The sequence below is a fragment of the Rhineura floridana genome, chromosome 3 (genome assembly GCF_030035675.1).
Source record: "Rhineura floridana isolate rRhiFlo1 chromosome 3, rRhiFlo1.hap2, whole genome shotgun sequence".
NCBI classification, from domain to species: domain Eukaryota; kingdom Metazoa; phylum Chordata; class Lepidosauria; order Squamata; family Rhineuridae; genus Rhineura; species Rhineura floridana.
The window spans coordinates 84,943,078-84,962,504 of NC_084482.1; the positions used below are offsets into that span (position 1 = coordinate 84,943,078).

Below are 19,427 nucleotides of genomic sequence, written 5' to 3' on the forward strand. Positions count from 1 at the left end.
ACCAAATAGTATTTAAAAAGTGTATGACAGTGTATAGTTACAGTGAAACTCAACCACTTTTAGTTTAGTTCATAACTTGTTGCTGGTTCCCAGCAGACACTCAAAAGTGCTAGGACCTATCATATATCAACCTGGGATTTTCTTACAAAAGAGGGGAAATCAGTTTGAGGTAGTACTGGAACAGTTATAAATTCAGCTGACACTTGTTCTCTTCTGCACAGAATGCAAAACCAAAGTGTTTTATTTTCAAAATCAGGATAGTATAATCTTTTGAACAACACCTAGTTATGTTAAGATGTTTTAATAATAATTTATATCTGCTGAGCAAGTGAAAAAACACAAAGCATGAATTTATACTGGCATTGCAGATATTTTATAATGCCAATGCATACAAATACTAGAACAAATGTTGGGCGACTGGGGATTCCAGGTTCTTTTCAGAACATCACAGCTGTAAAGCACAGGAGTGTTTTACCAAGAACTGATACCCTCCAATAATAGCCCTCAAATAGTTTTAAGGTTCCCACAACCGGTTATGTATGGGATACAGGGCATTGCTAAGCCTGAAATGGAAATAAGTTGTAAATGTCTTATCTTTTGTCTGCTGGCCAAACATATGAAGCCTAATTTTGATCCAACAAGTCATCCTTGCCTAACAGACATATGTAACAGTATTACTGAGAGGCCAGGGAGGTGTGGCGTAGCAGATTCATCACCACATCCAAATCCCTGCCAGCTTCTACTAGGGTGAAAAGTGAGGTGGTGGTTCTTTTTTCTTTGCAACTGAGGAGCATAAGGATTAAGCCTCACAAGGGATCTGTGGGGATTTGGATCCAGAATAATCTACTATCTCACCCTGAAACACCTCATTTGAGGGCTTTCTGTTGGTTACTGCTGACCTGAGAAGTGTTGCTGGTAGCTTTCTGCCCACCCAAGTAAAGTTCAAGACTTCTGCTTCAGCAGAGCACCATGACTACTAGAGGAAGATGGATAAGCAACTATATACCATTCTACCCACCTGCCCCTTCTAGCCATCAACATTGAGGAGTGCACTCTAAACCCACTAAGTTTGTGCCCTCTGCTTATCCTTCTGCTCTTCCCCTTTCCTTCTGTACCAAGTATCAAGCTACTTCCTTTCATTTATACTACCTCACAGGAATGATGTAAACAGGGTTATAAGGTAAAATGCTCTGTCCCTCCTTTCCTTCTATTCCAATTTGCCCTTTTGTTCTTTAGGCTGTGTACACACCACACATTTAAAGCACATCCCCCCCTCCCCGGAATCCTGGGAACAGTAATTTATTTCTCACAGAACTACAAGTCCCAGCACCCTTAATAAACTACAGTTTCCACGATTCTTTGAGTAGGCGGGGGGATGTGCTTTAAACATATGGTGTGTATGCAACCCCAGACTATACTTGCTTTAGAAAATGATGTCTCCCTTCTTTCTCTTTTCTGTCTGTTTAAAACCTCATGAAAGATCCAGAGGACCTTAATATTTCTTTGTTCCTATAGTCCTTATTCAGTGAATGGGACAAAGAAAGTAATACACCAGTTGTACAACATCTGTTCACATCCTTTCTAATAAACTCTTTTGTCCACCATGTATACGTGGCCTAATTATAACCTGAATGTTTCTCTATAACATAAACTCACAACCCAAATTCCCTTGCAACTACTCTAAGTAGTGAGGCCATACATTTTGAAAACAGAAGTGTCCCTTTCAACTAACGGTGGATAGTTTGCTTAAAATGTAAATAAAGGTAAAGACCACAATCCAGAGAAGCTGTTGCACACCCAGAAACAATTTTGTTTAGAAAGGACTATTTCACAGAACCCCCGTTCCGAGGCCGGGACTTACCGGTCGAAGGGACGAGTTTTGCGGCCGTAGCCGAGCTGCCATCTTGTTGAGGGGGCGTGCACGCAGCGCGCTGGCGCGCTGACGTAGCACGCAGCTAGGGGGCGGGGCGGTAGACGGCCATCGGGAGGCCCTCCTGCATCGGCGGCGCAACGCGGCTCAGATTGCCCGCCGACGCACGCGGCTTCTCCAGGCCTACAGGCCAGGCCTTGGCGCGGGGCCGGCGGCGAGGAGCGGTCGGCGCGGCTCGATCGCGGAGCGGCCGGCGCGGCTCGATCGCGGAGCGGCGCGGCTCGATCGCGGAGCGGCGCGGCTCGATCGCGGAGCGGCACGGCGAAGAGCCCCTGGCTCCAGGCTGAGGCAGCCGTGAGCCTAGGCCTCGGAGGCCTTCCAGCTACGGAGGAGCGGCCTGCAGGAGCAGTCCTGGTGGGGCAGCGGGGACAGCTCTAGGCCACCCAGCGGCTGAGGTGGCGGCAGCGGCCATCCAGCGGCCATCCAGCCGCGGAGGTGCGGCCTGCAGGAGGCATCGGCGGGCCCGGTGGGGCAGCGGAGGGAGCCCTAGGCCATCCAGCGGCGGAGGTGTGGCGGCAGCGGCCATCCAGCGGCGGAGGTGTGGCGGCAGCGGCCACCAAGTGACGGAGAGAGCCCTAGGCCCTGGGATGCCCTCCAGCGATGGTGACGGCAGCATAGCCTAGCGGCAGCGGCAGAGTTCAGGCGAGGCGGCCTTGTGGCCACGTTCTTTTATCTTTAAATTACTCTTTAAATTACTATCTTTAAATTACTATCTTTAAATTACTATCTTCAAATTACTTTAAATTACTTTAAATTACTATCCAGGGGACCCCTGTGGGAAGGTTCTCAGCCCATAGCAAGGGAGTGGTTCCCAGACCCATCTTGCACACCACCCCATTGGTCGCTTAGCAGCCCAGGGGCCAGGATTGTGGGGGTGAGATAAAGGGGCCCAGGGCAGGGGACTGGTTTGAGTAGGGGACACGGTCCAGCTGGACAGTGAGGGTGCGGGGTCCCCCCTTAGGTATCCCCAGGCTGATCACCTCCCATTACTGCAGAAGGCATCGTCCCCCTACACACTAGCTCAGGATGCCACCCAAAAAAGGTCAAGGTGGGCCAAAAGGGAAGGGAAGGGCCCCCAGGGCAGAGGGTAGACGCCCACCCCCTGCTGCGGAGGATGGGGGACAGGGGGCAGGCATACCATGGACCACTATACTGGCTAGGTTAGAAGCCCTGGAGAGGGGCCCTGCCCAGCCGGCAACGGGGAGGACAAGGGAACCACCCCCCAAGCGGCCCCGGGAGAAAGTGCAGCGTCCAGTTGGCAGGGCTAACGCTGCGGCTATCACTTCTATCTTAGCGCGACTGGACGCGCTGGAGGCAGGGCCTAGTGGAGCCGCAGCAAGAGCGCCCGGAGCAGAAGCAGGAACAGCATTGTCTTCGCATGCAGCCCCAGGACCACAGCCCATGCATGGGCCTTCAGCGGACAACATAGGGGGTGAGTCTCCCTGGGCAGCACAACAACAGGGGCAGCCCCAGTGGGGCTGGCCCACGTGGGGGTTTCCATACTGGCCCTTTTCCCCACCAGCTGAAACCGAGCGGTATGGGCAAGCGGGGATCACCATGGCGGCGGGGCATGGCACACCACAACAGCTGCCTCCCCTAGGGGTGGCCTGTGAGCAGGTCTGGCAGGCCACTGCCGGAACAGGGATGGGAGTGGGGGCTCAGCCCTCCTGGTCGGTACCCCCCCAGCAGAGGACACTGACCCTCTGGGCTCAGTGAGGGAAGGGGCTATACCTTTCGGGGAGACATCAGCCCCACTGGGCTTTCACCTGCTGCCCGCTACAAAAGAAAAAATTTGGAAAGGGGAGTACGTCGACTTATTCTCACTTCTGTACAGGGAACCAGTGAGGAGGGAGAAGGACAAGGGTGAAGAGGCAGAACCTGACAAGCCCAAGAGGCGGCGCATTGAATGCACTTGGGCTAATTGGTTGCCTGCATTTCTGACATACATGGGGGTGGTGATGCAGAAACAGCCACAGAGGGGCCCTATTCTGATTAAATACCTGGATATTGTATATCGGGGCTACTCCGAGTTCCAGGGGGCAGCATGGCTCGCCTACGACGAAGCGTTTCATATGAGGGTGGCCTTTGATACCTCCCTTCCCTGGGACAAAAAGGAGGCAGACCTGTGGCTACAGTTTATGTCACACTCCAAGCCCATAGCCGGGGATAGAACAGACAGCGGCCACCTCCTGGTCCAACAGGCAGCAGCAGCTCCTTCCTGCGGGCCTGCGGGGCAGGGGGTTCAACCCCGCCTGCTCTGCTGGGAGTTCAGCTCCCGAGGCCACTGTGGCCGTAACCCCTGCAGGTTCCGACACGAGTGTGCAATATGCAGGGGTCTGCATTCCTGCGCTGCCTGCCCCAGGGGCCGCCCCTTCAGAGGTGGAAACAGGGACCCACCTGGTGCAAGGAGACCAGGAGCTGCTAGCGCAGCTCAAGGAAAGGGGCCCCAGTCCAGTTAAACTCTCCGAACTCCAGCGCTTGCTCTGCTGTTACCCCCGAGTCCAAGATGCCCACTTTTTGCTACAGGGCTTTACAGAGGGTTTCCGGATTCCCTATTTGGGTCCCAGGCACCCCTTCATGTCCCGCAACCTAAAATCAGTGGCGGGCATGGAATCGGTCGTGGGGGGAAAAATTAGAAAGGAGGTCATGGCAGGCCGCGTGCTGGGCCCCTTTGCGGCACCACCCATCCCTTCACTCAGAGTTTCCCCGCTGGGCCTTGTTCCAAAGAAGGCACCAGGCGAATTTCGCCTTATACACCACCTGTCCTTTCCCCAGGGTGGGTCAGTAAATGACTTCATCCCATCAGACCTCTGCTCTGTCCGCTACACGTCATTCGACTGCGCGGTTCGTATGGTTAGGGACTGTGGGATGGCCGCCCTCATGGGAAAGTGTGACATCAAATCAGCCTTCCGTCTCCTCCCTGTGCACCCAGGGGATTTTGAGCTGTTAGGCTTTGCCTTCATGGGCAAATACTATGTGGATAGGGCATTGCCTATGGGCTGCTCCATCTCATGCTCGGTTTTTGAGCGCTTCAGTTCTTTCTTGGAGACGGGCAGGCCGGCAATCAGTGGTGCACTATCTGGACGACTTCCTGTTTGCGGGCCCTGCAGACTCGGGCGCCTGTCAGGCATTTATGGAGCAGTTCACGGGTATGGCAGGGGAACTGGGTGTTCCCCTCGCGGCTGAGAAAACCGAGGGCCCATCCACTACCCTCACTTTCCTGGGCATAGAGATCGATACAGTGGCCCAGTGCTGCAGACTCCCGCTGGATAAGCTGGTGGCCCTTAAAGGGAAAATCTCAGAGGTGGTTGGGGTGAAGAAGGTGACATTGGCCACTCTTCAACAGCTGGCAGGACATATGAACTTTGCATGAAGGGTGGTAGCACCCGGGCGCGCATTCCTGTGCCGCGTGTACGATGCCATGGCGGGCCTATCACGCCCCCACCATCACGCACGTGTTACAGCTGCTCTCCGGGAGGACCTGGCAGTTTGGTCCACCTTCCTGCGGGAATTCAATGGGGTCTCCTTATGGAGAAAGGATCGCCTGTTGGAAGCGGAGCTACAGGTGAGCTCCGATGCCTCAGGTTCCTGCGGTTTTGGGGTCATTTTCCATGACTCATGGTGTCATGGCAGCTGGCCACAGAACTGGGTGCAGGCTGGCCTAACCAGAGACCTGACCCTTCTGGAGTTCTTCCCCATTGTCGTGGCCGTACACCTGTGGCCGGACAAACTGGGCAATTCCTCAGTCCATTTTTGGTGCGACAACCTCCCCACGGTGCATGTCATCAACACCCTGTCCTCTAGAAACCCCAATGTTATGCGTCTGGTTCGAGTGTTTGTGCTCCAATGTCTTTGCTATAATATACAGTTCCTTGCGCGCCATGTCCCGGGTATTGATAATAGCATTGCTGATGCTCTATCACGGAACCAGATGGAGAGATTTCACCAGCTGGCGCCGTGGGCAAGGGCTCAGCCGGACGTGGTACCCCCAGCACTATGGGAGATTGGAGGACCGAATCAGAATGGGCCATAAGCCTTTTTGTGGCACCCAGCACGTTGGCCAGCTACCAGGGGGCAGGTAGGGACCTGGCAACCTTCAGGGAATCCAGAGGCTACACCCAGGAGTGTCCCATACCCGTGGAGCATCTTATGGAGTTCTGCGTGGAAGGGAAGTGGAGGGGGCTTTCAGTCAGGACCATCAGAGGTAAGCTCTCAGGTCTATCCTTCCTAGGGAAAGCACGGGGCTTTCAGGACTACTCCGGTGACTTTAGGGTCCGCCGGATGCTGGAAGGGTGGTCCCGTGAGCTCCCGCACGCACCTGATGCACGCTCCCCCTTTCCCCCAGAGCTATTGTTGGGTCTGCAGGGACAGTGGAGGGTGCTATGTTCTTCCCATTTTGAGGCACTGCTATACCATGCTGCAGCCCTCACCTTGTTCTTTGGGGCCTTCTGAATAGGGGAGGTGGTGGCAGGTTCTAAGTCGGATAGCTCCCTCCGGGCCCTCCTGGTTTCTGATCTCAGCTGGGAGGCAGAGGGGGTCTGCCTGCGACTCAGGCAGTCAAAGACGGACCAACACCAGAAGGGTCGCCTGATTGTGTTATCCCCATGCCAACAGGAGGAGCTCTGCCCGGTTAGGGCCCTCCGCATTTTTCTGGCAGCCCGCGGGCTGCAGCCAAGGTACCTGTTCAGGCACAGGGACCTCCAGCCCCTTACCAAGTACCAATTTTGGTCGGTGGCAAAGACAGCACTCCAGCGGCTAGGTGTGGACGCCCGCAAGTTTGGGACACACTCCTTCCGAATAGGGGCAGCCTCCACCGCTGCTCACCTGGGTTTTTCCAAGGGGCAGCTGCAGGCAGTGGGCAGGTGGTCCTCGGATGCATATAAGACGTATGTTAGACCACTAACGGAGATGCATGAGGCCACCAGCTAATGGCAATGTTGTCATTTTGGCAGGCCGCTGGGAAAGATCGGAACAAGTGAGCATCCTCCTCTGCGGCCACAGCATGGTTTTCTGGGCAGGCCGCAGGGCGGCGAAGTCCCGCATTGGAACGCAGCTGGGGCTCAGCCAGTGGGCCTCTGTGCGGTGGCTGGGACGGGGGATGCGTTGGGACGGCCTCCTGCCCACCTTGTTCCGGTCGGCTGTGGACTGGGCAGTGCCCCGGGTGCTGGTCATCCACCTGGGAGGTAACGATTTGGGTCTGTTGAAGGGCAAGGCCCTAATTGAACAGGCATGTAGTGACCTCCAGGCCATTGCGCTGCGCTGGCCGGGGGTGCACTTGGTATGGTCTGACATCCTGCCGCGCAGGACGTGGAATTGGGCTGATGACCCACGGGGAATGGACAGGATGCGGAAGAAGGTTAATAGACAGATTCAGAGGGCCATCAAGGGCCTAGGGGGTTCTGACATACACCACCCAGAGATCAGGCAAGATAGGCTGGAGTTGTTTAGGCCAGATGGCGTGCACTTGACGGACGTGGGCAATGACATCTTCCTAATGGACCTGCAGGGGTGTGTGCACCGGATTCTTATCGGGTGGGGGGCAAGGGGAGACTAAGCAGAGGCTTGTCCCCCTTTTGTGGCAAGGAAGCGCGGGGGAAAGGTTAAAAGGGAAAGGGCAGCTAGGTGACACCTTTAGGCACCTTTGGGGGTGATTGGCGGTCCGGGGGCCTGCAGCTCTGGGCTATACGGCCCGGGGGAGCAGAACACGGGCCGCTTCTGGGGCCAACGTGCCTCATCCGCTCAGAGTTTCACGGCTCCGGGGGGCGGTGATGCGGGTTGGACCCCCTACACATCTTCAGGGTGTGGCCAGAGCTGGGGCCTGGCACAGGGCAGCCCCAGGCTCTGGCAAGGTTTGGTTGCCCTATAGCTGCAAGCAGGCTTTGCCTGGATCAGCCGAATTCCCCCGCACTGGATTGTCCCTCTGCAGGTTCATTGGTTATAATTGACTCTGTTTTTTAATAAAGTGGCCCATTATTTAACCCAATGAATGGTGTCTGTGTTTATTTCGGCAATAGGCCGCAAGACCTGGTACAATGTGCTGAGATCCTGGTACAATGTGCTGAGATCCAGGTACCCACAACAGACAAATCTCATGCTGAACAATCCAAATTAGTCTCCAACAATGAAGAAGCTTTCATGTTTATTTTGAGCATTCATTCTTATATTTTGAGCATTCATTCTTATCCTGTCAATCAGTCAGCCTGAACTACTCGGTCATGGCCAATCTCTCCTAATTTGGAATATCTATGTAGAATTAAAAGGTATAGTTAGATAAAAAATTAAATTATATGCCATTTTTACTCCACAAATATTATTTATTTCCCTACATCAGGCTGGAAATCAGAAAAAACAAATATATTACATGTAGTATTGAAGTCTTTTCTCTATACAGTTGTACTGTGGTACCACCATAAATTCAAGTGTATTCAAAGTCTAATTCAATTAACAGCACACTTCTTGTCTACTCAGAAGTAAGTCTAATTAATTCAATGATGCTTACTTCCAAGTAAGTGGGTAGAAAATTGTGGTCTCAATGTTATATTTAGTACAGTAACTACCTAATACATTTTAAGAAAAATGGCTTTTAGGACAAATGATAAAGTACTACTTACTCCTCAAACTTGTCAAGCCTGAACCAAAATTCTGAAGGAACCCTCCCACCCCGGTAAAAATTCTATTCTTCAGATCTCATGTTCCCCAATTATCGGAAAAATAATATAATCAAACACCCCTTTTCTCCCAAACTACAAAACCTAAATCTGCCATTTTTATTATGCAGTGTTCAAGACATCTAGCAGTAACTGAGCTGCTTAACACAGTCTCCAATGTGCTTATCCTCATGAAAGTGTGGGAACTGAAGCACACATTTATTAAGCCAACAGAGCATGAAGCTTAATTCTTGTTCCTGAGTCACTTCCCAATGACATTAAACTTCCTCATCTTACCATTTGCGTATGTCACAGTAACAACTTAAAACATACGAGCCAGGAGGCTCACTAATTTTTCATTATCACCACTGATTTCTTCATCATTATATTCATAAAGCAACCAAAATTAGCATAAAGCAACTCCGTAATACATTTTTAAAAAGCTAATTCTTTGTCTGTAGGCATACACACCATGCATCAGAAAAGTTTTGTGATTACATTATTTGAAATGAAAAGATCACTTTCAGTGCCATACCAAACTGAACAAGAAACCTAGGGTTGTATCCAATACTAGTCCTAGTCAGAGTAGACATATTGAAATTAATAGATATGACTAATTTAGGTCCATAAATTTCAATGGGTCTACTCTGAGTAGGACTAGCATTGGATACTACCCCACAATGTAATTTATTTGACAGACATAATTTTATTTTGGCCTGTGCTAGCATCCTCTAATACAGCAATATTTTCATATTGTGTATCTTTCAATTTAGCATAATATTTATAATGAATTTTATCACACATTGGATTTCTATGTGAATGACATTCCTAGGTTGCTTTCATGCTTTGTCTTAGCAGTGCTAAAGAATCGATCATATATTTTTATTGGTGAAATTGCAATCATAAAATAAAATAAATGAGTGACTGGCTATTAAGGGGACATCAAAGCAGCAAGAATAGGAACTGGGTAATTAAGGGTCAATTACAGGGTTGCCACAGCCATATGGGGGGAACTGGAAGAAAGCTTCTAATGAAAGAGAAGGGAGCCCTGAAAAGCCTCAAGAGCAATTTGCAAATCCATACTGTTATATTGTGATATGTATTTCTTGTTGTCATTTGGATGCTCCCTAACATGCAGTTTAGTGATTTTGACAGTGTTAGACAAAGCAGTTTAGTTTCAGTTTCCTTTCTGTTATTTGTAATTGATGGTTAGGCTCAGGTAGGGACCAGAAGAAGCCCGGCCTTGGCTCTAATTTAGTTATCAGCCCTGTTCAATAGCCTGGCTGTGGAATTATTACACATACTGGATAGGCTCATGCTGCAATTATATTTTCAGGCAAAATACTAGTACAAATTAGGTCTGAACAAAGACAGGAGAACACCAGAGAAAACACTGGAATACATCAGATTGGTAATGTAATCTACAGTATCTTTTCAGTAAACCTGAGAACAAATTATGACCATTCCAGATTTAGGCTGCAATCCAATGACACTTACTGGGGAGCAAGTCCCACTGAACCCAATTGAGCTTACTTCTGAGTAGCCATGTATTGGATTGCAGCCTAAGGCTGCCTTCAGACATGGGGTTTATTGCATTAGTTTAATTGATGATAATGGTAATGCTTCTGTTCCAATTTCTAACCTTCCTTTAACACGATTGAGTTAAGGAACCATGGCTCTTGGACCGATATAGCGCCATGTCATGCTAAATTTAATTCACACAATGATGCACAACAGACTTGTTGCCATTCCCTACCCATTATGCACATGCACAGTACAGTTCCCTGTATGCCGAAATACCGGCACAATTTTTGGCCGATGAATTGACGCAAGCCTAAAGGGTGGGAATGCCTTGCATGCTGCGATACTGCATTGCAGCCTGTCATGTGAGCAGCTGCAGCTAATGTAAAACTCCCATGATTTTCTAGGTTTCAAAGCTTGCAAACAGGTTACTTCTGAAACAATTTATTATGGAAATGAGTGCTAAAATTCCACTATATTCTACTAGATTTCTGGAACTGGCTTATATGTCATGTCAAAAAACAAACCAAATTTGGAAATTATGAGGTAAGGAATAGTTGGGGAAATGAAATAAATTCATTGAGAATGCAGCCTAAACAGCTAGTGAAGAAGCAGCCCAAGTTGCAAGTACTCCAAGAATTTTATTAAAGCAGGGTGGCGCTGGTGCTGTGTGTGCTAGTGAAAGGAGATGCAGCTGGGACCCTGACGGAAGGCTGCATTTTTCCCTCTCTCAGGTACCTACTTAACCTCATCCCTGGCAAGAGTGTGAGCCAAAGGGCTCTCATCCGGTGGCTCTCAGCCTGAGCACAAGATTCTGGCCTATAAGGCATTAATGGAGTGTGCCAGCTTACTGGTGGGGAAGAAAAGTATAGTGGCTGGATGGTTTCAATACAATACATCTTCAAATCCTCATCCATGAACATACAACTTGTGCTACTACAGATCACTTTGTGCATTATCCTCAGGATGATGGTGTTACCTCCAGTTGTTATGGGTGTTGTGTGGGGGTGCAATGATAGTATGTGCTCCCTGATGAGGGAGATCCAGAGGTGGGGAGTGTGTAGTGTTGCCCCACCTTTTGATGAGACCATTTGGGTGGTAGCAGCAGAAGTGAGGGAGATGCTGTACATACACACTTGTGTGTTTGGTGGGTGGAATTGTTTGTTTTCCTGGTATATTTGTGTTTTAATCTGTTAGTAGTGATTGTGATTTATTATGTTAGTTATTTTAGATTATTTAAAAATATTTTGTATTGTCTTAAACATGTATTTTGGTTTTGATTATGTTTAATGTTACTGTCAAGATGGTTTCTTTTAAATGTTTTGAATTGTTTTAAATGTGTAATTTTTTTTTTTTACAACACTGTAAGCAGCGGTAACACAGTCGAAGCTCTGCTCACTGCCAGAGTTTGATTCCAACGGAAGGAGGAAGTCGAATCTCCAGTAAAAGGGGTCGAGGTCCACTCAGCCTTCCATCCATCCATGGTCGGTAAAATGAGTATCCGGCATATGCTGGGGGGTAAAGAAAGGCCGGGGAAGGAACTGGCAATCCCACCCCATATATACGGTCTGCCTAGTAAAACGTCGCAAGATGTCACCCTAAGAGTCAGAAACGACTCGCACTACAAGTGCGGGGACACCTTTACCTTTTAAACCACTTAGAGGCTTCTTTTCAAGTATAAAGCGGCATACAAAATAATTAAATAAATAACAATAATAATTAATAACAGATATGTTGAGTGAAATTGAGAACCTGACTCATTCCCATTGCAGGATAGAGCAGATGAAATTCTAGAAATACATGGGTTGCATTCCTGCGATTTTCAAAGATGGAAGAATCTCCATGTATGCTTGCGACATTTGCCATACTCATGTATCAGAATCTGATAGCCACCAAATCCCTGTAAGCTGGGGGACAGATGGATGTTGGAGCTGAAAGTACACTTGGGAAGGCAAGAAAAAATGCTGAACTGAACTCTCCATCCGCCTGTACTTCAATCCTAGCTTCCCCTCTCTATGTATTATTTCAGTTCTCAGAGGCTCACCACGAGAAAAACAGCAGATGAGGCCATATTGAGGAGAAAAAAATAGCCAGAAGAACAGTATGCCGTATGTGTGTTTTAAATCACCCTTTCTTTATAGGTTATAGTAGCAATCCAATTCTCACGTAGAGGTCTGCCATAATACAGGCATACCCCGCTTAACGTCGCTTCGCTATAACGTACATGCTCCATACTGTAGAGTGCAGCACCAATTTACCAGTATAACCAGTAGAGTCCAGTAGCGTTTTAGCTTGCTTATCAGTGCTAGTCGCCGACCGAAATAATAGACCATCAGCCAAGTCTTTAAGAAAACAAAACTTTACTGTTTTCACACCGTGCTCCGTCTCTTGCTCACCAACCAACTCTATAATGCTTTCCTATTACCCCCACACCTCTGTGTGCTCATTGAAGCCTTTTTATTGCTGCTTCACTTATCAGTTACAGCTGCAGCCTGACCTTGGGCGTTTCTGCCAAGTGCTGTCAATTACCGGCTTCACTGTGTCTTTAACTCCTAACGGTCTTGTCTGGAACTGGCTGTGTTGCCCACCTAAGCCTGACACATACGTCCCCATACCCCGTTTAACGTTCGCGCGCTTCGCAATAATGTACACTTTATTGGCATGACGCCGCTGCCATCTAGTGGTGATTGCGTGCAGCACAAGTGAAGACAATTGCTTCACTTAAAGTTTATTTTTGCTTAAAGTATACTCTCTGGTCCCATTGCGAACGTTAAAGCGGGATATGCCTGTATTTAGTTTGAATCCGCTCTCTTGCTCTCTCTGAGGCATTTCTTTTGAATGTACGAAGCACCACTGCCAGTATAAATAGGGAGTAGGGAAACGAAACAAGCTGAGGCTTCAGATTTTGAGGGCTGTCAACATGCATCTAGCAAACATACATATCCAGCAAACAGTTATCAAACACTCACATGCATGAATTTCCCTGTTCTTACTTGTGTAAGACTAAAGAGGATCTTAATGATAGGGCAGGCCTTAGCCCACTGAGGAATAACTGTTATGGACATATGTTGCTGCTGACTCATCCTGACCGTCTGTGACTCAAGAACTATGGCAGCAGAACAACAAACCAGCACAGAAGCAATCTCTGTGGAGTTGGCTTCATTTAATTATTTTTCAGTGTACCACAATGGAATTGCCACATCAGAATATGTGCTATTTATTTCATGCCACATTCTGTGTTTTAAACCCATAATCTGAATCACATTTTTAACTTGTTCAATGGAAGAGAAAACTATTGGGCATACCAACAGCTTTTTTAAAAATCCCAATTTTGCTACAATCTTTATAGCCAATTGGTTAGGGTACAGCCAAATACCATGTGTTCTATATTTCCATTGCCTGCAAACCTATTTAAGACATTCCTTACATTTGTTTCTAATATTAATTAGAATAAGAAACAAGACATGGAAAATAGTTTATGCTTTGTTCAAAAACAACTTTTGCTGAGCCCAAAGCTAAGAAAAAACTTTAAAAGACATCTCCCCTCCCCAAAAAGGCAGGGATAATGGATAAACTGAGCATTGTACAACTGGTTAATATTTGCAACTAACTAACAAAAAAAATAGCACCAAGTAGTAAAATAGTAAGCAACACATCCATATATTCACTAGGACTTTTGAAAGCAACATATGGCAAAGCTTTTACCTTTAGTAATGTATATGCAGCGTGGAATGTTGCCATAACATCATAGGAGCAGGTCTGTTGGATCAGACTTCAGGTTCATGTAGTCCTGCAGCCCAAGGCCAGCCTGATGCTTCTAGGAAACCCACTACAGTAGGGCCCCACTTATACGGCGGGTTCTGTTCCGGACCCCCGCCGTAAAGTGGAAAACGCAGTAAAGTGGAACCACATTGACTTTAATGGGCTGCGTCACGCGAAAACGGTGCAAAACATCGGAAAAGGGAAAAAAACCGTTTAAAATTGAAAATGAAAGGCGCTGCATCAGCAGAACGCCTTAAAGCGGAACGCCGTAAAGCGGGGCCCTACTGTACTACAGTATGAAGGCAATAGCCCTCCCCCACTGTTCTCCCCCAGCTCCGCAAACACTGTTAACATTATTCTTGAGGGGGGAAATTACTAATTTTAATTTAATTTAATTTTATGCTGGTTACACAGCAAAGTAAAGTATGTGCCATCTCTGAGCACATAATCTTCCCAAGGTATTTTGGTAATCAAACAAGGTCACAAAAAAAGGAGAGGGGAAAAAAGAACCCCTCCAAAAAACAATTCAATATACAGTGAAAGATTAAGTAATAGAAGAGATGCTTTATGTCAAAGCCACTTTGTGTCATTTTTATTGGTATTATTTAGTAACGAAGGATAAACCTTGTTGAATCCAAAAAGCAATTTTTCCAGTGGAATTTTATAGTAATTTTACCATCTGTCTATCAAATGGCAATATATTCCAGAAAAAAACTATAAACTGCCCAACTATTCTTAACTTTTGGGCATAAGAAACCAGCTATGCTTTATCCTTGTGAAGATGACATAATTCCCGGAGAAATGAAATATTCCTTCATTCAAGCTGGCACCACTTCAGGTTTTACTGGTGGTTAAATTGTTCAGCTTTAATATTTTTAAACAAGGTTGAAAGAGTATTTGACCCTATTTTTATTCAGCTTTAGGGTCACTATTAGCTTTTGGGAAAAAAGCTCTCTCGAATATATGCAAAATTAACTTACATACTGCTTTGAGACCATGTAGGTTTCATATTTCACTTGATGATAGTTTACTTTCTCAGATACTTCTCTTTTCCAAGCTAAATTATCCAGTCTTTTGCAGCCTTTCATCTAAGTTCCAAGACACCTCTACAATCAAACTGCCTACTCTCCTTTGGAAAAATTGTGTCTCAGAATATTCAAATAGATTCAAAACTCTTTTGAGAGTTAGTAAGGGAAATAGCTGTAAGCTGTGCACTAGTCACAAGGAAATAATAAAATTCTGTTTTCCCAGTATGACCAACAAAGCAATGATTTCTGAACCTAAATATCCATTCATTTCTGTGCACTTGAAATAATGAAGAAAACATTCTAACAGGTAAACCAACCCCAGAAGGTTTACAAGTGAGCTTTGTTACAGACTTAAGTGGAAGATTACTGAAAATTTTCCACACAGCTTGACTTTTTGTGCCAAGAGCTTTAGATTTGAGCTATTCTGAACAGACACAGAAATGACTCACTGAAAGCCACTATCAACACTGAAATCCCATCATAAGCTCCTGTTCAAAATTATTTCCAGCAAGACTGTTAAGATGCAATATCTCCATCCCACATCAGTTGCTGGAAAACACCTTTTTACTTTGTTCAAATTGAGGGAAGATGCTGCTTAGCTTGTGTCAAATTACTGCCCATTATATATAGAAAGCAAAACTATAAAGTAAAAGCGAATGGATAATGGATATAGCACAGTAAGAACTTCTGGCTCAAAGCATTAGTTACTAACTGCTCCTCTCTGGCTGAATTCAAGAAATCTAAAGGTTTCTGGCAGAAAGGTTGTTAAAAGGAACAATTAGTTTTCATTCCGGTTTAAGGCTTTCCCCAGCCAACCATTTACACAAGCATCTCCAAAGAGCCCCAAACCAGTGGTGTCACTAGGGTTGGTGTCACCCAGTGCGGTAACTCATGGTGTCACCCCCATGGACCTCCTCCCATACCGGACCATACAGAATCCTTAGTAATGTTTTTTGTACTAATGTTACTTGTAAATCGTAATTCCCATATATCACTGAATGTAATGGCAATAGTAGTGACATAAACAACTAGCAAAATTAAAATTACACCTTTAAATTACAATATCATACGCACAGCCTAAATGTATTTACATTTACATAGTTTCATGTGGTTAAAGTGAAAATTCGGTAAGAAAATAGAATTCGAAGTAAAAATGTTTAAGGACTACAACAAAATTGATAATATCGCAAGATTGGAAAGCCTTGACTGTCCCATGGTAGATCGCAAATAGTTCTTTATAAGTTTCAGCTTTGAAAAGCTCCTCCTACATGAAGTTGGAAAGACTCACAGGGTTGTTGGAAAGACTACATTCTCTCTCTCTCTCTCCCCCCCTCCCTCCCCATAATAGTTTATTGTCAAACCTGTTGGTCATTGCAGAACTGCCTAATTGTTTTAAAAATAGGATTGGTGAGGAAGGGAAAGATTTACAACACAAACACAATTCTTTGTTATGTTTACTCAGAAGTCCCATTAATTTACAGCACAATCCTAACCATGTCTACTCAAAAGTAAGTCCTAATGAATTCAATGGGGTTTACGCCAGGTACATGGGATCAGCATTCCTTTACTCCCAGAAAAGCAAGTATTGGATTAAAGCTTTCATATTGGAAAGGTTTTCAAAGCACTGCCCTCTCCAACAGCCCAGGGTCTGACTGCGTGCTGCACACAAGAGAAAAAAAACTTTAACCCATATTCTTACTTACTCAAACTGAAGACCTCAAAATCACCATTTTGGTGTTGTAGTGAAGCTTAAGCACTGTCTGGGTCAACAGATCACAAGCCTGGCTCCCCTTATTGGCTACAATCTTGAAAGGGCGGGATTAGAGGCCAGAGCTTGGAAAAGTTATTTTTTGGAACTATAACTCCCATCAGCCCAGTCCAGTGGCCATGCTGGCTGGGGCTGATGGGAGCTGTAGTTTAAAAAAGTAACTTTTCCAAGCTCTGGCTAAAAGCTGCTATACAGATCAGTTAAAAAACAGATTAAACAGTTGCGGGAGGGCAGCTGATGTTTTGGTGTATATCTCGGGAACCAGACGACCTAGAAACTTAGTTTTTTTAAAATTGAAGCTGAGAGTCTGGAGATTAAGGTAAGTTAGCTGGGGACCTGGAGGGGACCCCCCAAAACTGGAAACTCCAGCCAAAAACCGGACACCTGGTAACCCTACTCCTGGGAAGCCACTCAGGCATGCAGCCCAAGAGCAGGCAGGGGATTCAAACCTCCCGCCTAAAATTCGCAGCTGATGAGCGGGCAGGCCAGGCAGGATGGGGGAAAAACCAGAGAGGGAGATTCCCCAAGAGGGGAGTGGCTGGTGAGATGGCTGCTGCAGGGCTTCCCAGTGCCTAGGGGTGGCTCTGGGTGTCACCCCCTCTGATGGTGTCACCCGGTGCAGTCCACACACCCCGCACCTCCCTAGTGATGCCGCTGCCCCAAACAACATTTTAAGAGTTTGGGAAATTTTAGATTTACTTACTAACCCATTCAAACCTGATACTTATTAAATCCTATGATATGTAATACTCTCCAGCTTACAAGGAGCCTTTCACTAAGTGTCTGAAACTCAAAGAGTAACAAGACCAGTTAACATTTTCATGGTTTAAAAGAGTACAGTGAATATAAGCAGTTATGATTTGGTGGTTGATATTCTTAGGTCCTTGAGCAAATACAAGGATACTCAAGAGATACACAAGAGGTGGCTGGGGGGTGGGGGGAGGAGGAGAAAAGATCAAAAACCTGATGACAGACCATATGAAAAGAGGCTTTCAAAATTTGCTACTGATGCACTGAGAAAAGTGGGAGAAAACATATAAGCATATTATTTGTCAGAGCAAAGGCAAGAGCTAAGCAACGTTAAAGTTGCAGTTAGGTATATTTTTAGAAATATATTTAAACTTTTTTTTAACATTATGACAAGTTGGAAAAAAATTAAGTTCCCTCAAATAACGTCATGGGAGTGGGGTATAAATGTAAACACATTAAACAAGTATTTACCCATTTAAATGGGTAGATGCATGCTGAGACAACTGACATGTGCAGTGCTCCTATATTCTTAAGGAGGAATCACTGTCTTTGCTATATGTGGAAACAGTAACCTCTTTTGTTCCCCAAGCTTGGAGCAAAAGGACACTGTATTAGCTGAGGATTAAGAACATAAATTGAGTCCTACTGGATCAGACCAATAGTCCATCAAGTCTGGGATCCCATATCCCACAGATGCCTCTGGGAAGCCCACAAGCAGAATATGAAGGCAAAGGTCTGCTTCCATTGTTCCTTACCAGCTGATACTGAGTGGCAATACTTCCTCTAAATCCAGAGGTTCCATGATTCCCTTGATTAGCAATGACTGAGGGTGACTGCTGAGGCTTATTTAGCTGAAATGGCACCATCCACACACAACAGGGTGGTATCAGTATCAATATTTAATGTTTATGCAAACTAAACTTGGTTGGATGGGTGGTATACAAATACAATAAATAAAAAGTACGAAAAAACCCAGAACAGACCAATGAGGACTGAGCATGTTCAGTGGCCACTGAATACTATACATCTATTGGGGAAATCTCTAAAAAAAACCCCCTAAGGCCCCAAATATCTAAAAACTGCCTCCTTCCCTACAGACCTTCTTATGTGTTATGATTGGAGAGGGGCCCCTCTTGGATAGGTAGTTTGGGAGTGACGGCCTGGGGGAGGGCATTCTCTGTGGCAGCTCCTAAGCCATGGAATTTCCTCCCCACAGAGATCATCTGGTACTTTCACTGTAAGCTTTCCTAGTATGCTGAAGACTTTACTCTGGCTAGATATTTATATATTGTGCTGTCAAAACTTCCTTTTCCTGGTGTGTGTGTGTCACTTGGAAACCTTTGGGTATAAAGCAACTAACAAGTCTGAACAACAACAGAAAGGTTCTTCACAACTCCAGGGTTCTGATGTAATAAAAGAAATGCACATCTCAGTATGTGCAGAATGCTTTTCTTATACTACATACTAGCCAACTTTTCATGGATGAAAATAGTCACACTCCTGTGGATAGGTGGTTGGGGATAGGGGTAAAGTCTGTAAGCCCAATGGTGTGGCACAGTTGACAACAGTGGTGGCAACACAATCCATACTTAAAATTCGACACAAGTAGAATGTGGGGCTGAAAAATGTATGTAAGCAGATAACTCCAGATAACAGAGAGAGCTAAGCCAGATGCTACATAATAAATCAAATAAATATAATATACACATATTCACGATATTTCATTTGTACAATTTAGATAGCACTTATTCCATGTTCCAGTTGAGGAACACAGAGGCCCAGCGGTAAGTGACTAGCCCAAGATCAGTCACTGAATCCATGGCTCAGAATTCATAAGCACAAATAACATTATTATTACTTACATGTTATTTAAGTAACAAGAGCACATACTGACTTCTTTCCCCTCACCACTGATCAATCACTTCGAATTAAGAAGCAGAGCTTATAGAAGTGATTGCATATTACTCACACAGAATAAAGACACTAACAGGAAAATACTGTCAGCAGCTCAGTTAGATGTA

The 19,427-nt window shown here is 46.0% G+C and overlaps 1 protein-coding gene across 2 annotated transcripts in view; it reads right to left on the reverse strand.

The window, feature by feature from the left end:
- Positions 1 to 19,427, reverse strand: part of SLIT3 (slit guidance ligand 3) — an 810,414-nt gene that overhangs the window by 83,452 nt on the left and 707,535 nt on the right. The window lies entirely within an intron of this gene.